Raw genomic sequence first — 4180 nt, forward strand, 5'->3', positions numbered from 1 at the left:
CCCGCCCGGCCTGAGGAGGGCGCCAGCCGCTGGACAGACGTCCGGCCCTCACAGCCCTGCGGCCGCGAGCATGCTCAGTCTCCACGTCGGGGTTGCCCTCCCGAGCTGGAAGACGGGGATGCAACTGAAAGAGGGGGTCCTTTCCAGACCCCAGCAGCGGGGAGTTAAACCTGGAAGTGGATCCCAGGGCAGCAAGTCGAGGCCGGGGCAGGGCGTGAGATCGCCTGGGCAATCAATCCAGACCTTCACCACGACGTCAGCGGGGCCGCAACCAGCTAACTCACCCATCATGTGCTGGTCTCCTTACTTTAAGGGGAACATGGAGGCGTAAGGATGTGAGGGGTTCCGAAGAAAGAGAAGAGAACGCTTGGAGGCTAAGCTAACTCCCATCTACCGAGCTTCCTTCAGGGGGCGTTTGATACGGGGACACCTTAATTCTCACATCCCTGTGTTCCCATGGCATGTCAGTCACAATGACAAGATAACCTTAGAGGTGGAACTAAGATTGGGACCTGGAAGGCCAGTGCTCACTCCATTACACTGGGCTACACTCACACCCAGTCAGAGACACAGGTTATATTGCCATCAGTGTGAGTGACCTCCAATCCAGTTGGGGGGTGGTTATAAGGAATAAGGGAAAGACACTTGAAAGTAGGCAATGGGAGAGGTGACTGGTGTAGGAGATTACTCATTTTAGAGCCTGAGGACAGGCAGGCAGAGGCCTGAGCCCAGCCAGGCCAGCTGGGTGGTTTCATCCACACTGCATGCACACCCAGCATACCTGGGGCAGAGCATGCCAGGAGAGGCCAGGCAAGAGCGGCTGCACCCATCAGGAGCACTGGGATTCAAGTAAGAAGGTGGGACTTGATGCTGAGGACAGTGAGGACATTGAAGGAATTTCAGCAGGAGACAGGCTGGATCAGAATGTTGGCAAGGTCATCCAGATTGACCACTGTGGCAGTGGACAGGATGGGTGCTAAGCTGCAGAAAAGGGCATTGCGAGGAGACCATTGCCACGGGGCCTGGGCAGGTTATGTCCCTGGTCTGTGCTTTGCTTATTCTCCGCATAGCACTCAGTCAAGACGGGAACAGGAGTGTTTGGTGAATGGGAAATAAATGAATAAATGAATTTGTTTTTCCAAAAAGAAAATACATACCTTTAATTTAAACTTATAAAAATGTGATCAAAGTCATATGATGTTGGGGCTGCAGTTGTAGCTCAGTGGTGGACCACTTGCCTTGCATGTGTGAGGTATTGGGTTCCATCCTCAGCACCACATGCAAATACATAGATTAAATAAAGTTATTGTGTCCATCTACAACTAAAAAAAAAAATCATACAATGTTTATTTTAACATTGACATTGCATTTTTATTCACACTCATTTTTGAAAGTCAATTCAAGTTCTGCCCCCCTCCCCCCACAAGTTTTCCTCTACGTTTCCTAGTCTCTTGTAGAGGAGATGATCTAGGATCTTGGTTCTCTTGCAATAGAATGGGTTTCATTTATCTGAATGAAAGTAATCCATGATGTAGTAACTTAAAAGCAAAAGTTCAGAACATGTTTAAAGCAAAATCATTTTGTGAAACAAGGAGACAGACATACATGTAAACATATATTTGCACTGGCATGGAAATGTGCTAGAAGGCTGTAAAAGACCTTGGAGAAATGTCTTAATTTGGGGGACTGGGTGGGGTGGAACTGAGTGGAAAAATTTGGCACAGGAATGAGAATTTCATGTACATGTCTATCATACATTTTTTATTTTTGAATGAAAAAAGCATACAGATATATATGTTTGGGTATGTCTATGTGTCATATATATGTAATATACATACATTTTATACATATGTACATATAAATTTGTGACTAGGCTCTCAACGAACCTTGAGATAGCATGATAGACTGTCCCAGAACCTCCTGCCCTGTCCTGCATATAACGGTATTACAAATTCTTACTGTGATGTCTTCCTCTCCAAATGCTGCTCATGGATAGACCAGCAGGACACCGATCAGACTTCCAGCTAGGATGATGGCTTTTAAGCCCAGAGATTCCCTAACCCAATGCCCTCTCCTAGAAGGGGACAACTCAATGCCTTGTCCCCACCTGATACATCCCCAGCCTGGTAGAGTGAGCCCCTGAGAAGCTAAGGGGCTGCAAAAGGTGTAGAAGGGAAAGCCCCTGCCCCTGCCTTGCCCTTGGTGAGCCTAGAAGAACCATCTCAAGTGCAGAAACAACACTTGACTCTTATGCCCCCTCCCAGGGAATGAGGCGGTCCATCGAATAGCAGGACCAGAACCCTAAGGTCATCCATCCTAGGCTTCCTTCCCTCTCATTCTCTCTGCACCTCTCATCTTAAACATCTAATTAAATACCAACTCTCATTCAACCATGTGAATAGCATTCAAAGTTACCCATAACAGGGCCCCCAGGAGAGGTCTGTTTTTTCCATCTAGAGGCCCTTGTGAGTGATGGTGTGTCTAAGGAAATGGGTGTAATCTTAACTTGATGTTTTGAGATAAATAGTGACAGATAGGACAGGAGGATTGGGGTTCTGGGAAAGATACTGAACAGATGCAGCCCCAGGGCTGGAAGATGATAGCCCATTTGAAAGAGGGGCACACTGCGAGACACACCCGGGAAGCTAATCAGGGGACACTCTGGCTCTGGAGTGTGGCTCTGGGGTGTGGAGTAAGATGGCTCTTCTGCAGAGATCTATGGGGCTGGAGCCTTTTCAGGGTGAACCAAAAATCCCAGCACAGAGGGCCACATTTCTTCTGTGGGAGGCAAGTTTTCAATGGTGACATCCTGTGGCAGCAAGAAGTAACTGTAAGGAAAGGCTTTCAGACTCCGCACACTCTACATTTCTGGGGCTGCAGCAGGGGCAGGTTTAGAATAGCCTCCCCTGGGGACCATGCATCCCCATGGGTTTGGGTCAGTTTAGGAGGCAAGACTTCCACAGAGGCAGGAAACTTCTCATACTCTAATGGAAGAACTCAGACCAGGGCAACTTGGCCGACTGTGAAATCTGGCACCACTGATCTCTATGGACTGTCCTTGAAGATGGACTCCATCTAGTCATATCTCAATTTTCCTTTCTCTCAAACGAGGAGAATAAAATGCACCTCACAGGCTTGTTGTGGGTGCAAGAACTGGATAACACAGAACACGGGGCTATGCACGTGAGAGCTCTGATTATGTTTAAGTGTTAGGATGAGTTGGAGAAATAGCAGAGTGCTGTGTTCATTGCTCACACTTTCCATTCTGACCACTCACTAAGCCACCCAGTTGGCCCAGGGTCATCCTATTCCTTATCTGAAATAGAGTAATTTCTTAAGAGCCATCTCCCTTCACACCATATTGATTTTTAGAATTGCCACTTTGTTCCTCCTCTTTTCCTCTTAAGATCCTTCAGGAGGGATTCTGCACTTTCAGGAAAGGCTCCGAATTCCAGGCCTGGCATTCAGATGAGTCTAGTTTCTGCATCCTGCTCTGGCACATCCTGGAATCCTTATTCATCCTCCAAGCCTTTTTCTGCACAGGACTTTCTTTATGAAGCGGCCTCAGACCTGTGTGAGAGTTAACCCTTGCTTGCACTGAGCTGCTTGCGAGCCTCACGCATGCTCAGAGATCAGGAGTGCTATTATTCAGACTCGAATGCATTTGCTACTATAGGCTGAGGAGTCTTTCAATGCAGACCTGGAAAAGCTTGGGCTTTTCTTTCCTCAACTGGTAGCCCAGCATCTGGAACATATAGAAGGTGTTCAATACATCTTAAAAATTGATTTTAAAAATGCATTTGGGGCTTATTTTCTTCTCATGTTTGTCTTGTCTTGCCTGAAAACTCAAAATCAAAAGTTTGTTTCGAACATCTTTGTACTTACAATAGATGCTCAATTGCTGTATTTAATTTGACTGAGCTGGTGGCAGTTGTGCACACCTGGAATGCCACTACTCCAGAGGCTGATGCAGGAGGACAGCAAGTTCAAGACCAGCCTCAGCAACTTAGTGAGATCCTATCTTTTTGTGTGTGTGTGACCCTGTCTTACAATAAAAAGTTTAGAAATGACTGGCAATGTAACTCAGTAATACAGCATATGTGGGTTCAATCCCCATCAATGTAAATAAATAAGCAAACAAACAAAGTGATGAAATGATGGGTCTGTTTACTCAAGAGCT

The sequence above is a fragment of the Marmota marmota genome, unplaced genomic scaffold (genome assembly GCF_001458135.2).
Source record: "Marmota marmota marmota unplaced genomic scaffold, marMar, whole genome shotgun sequence".
Lineage (NCBI taxonomy): Eukaryota > Metazoa > Chordata > Mammalia > Rodentia > Sciuridae > Marmota > Marmota marmota.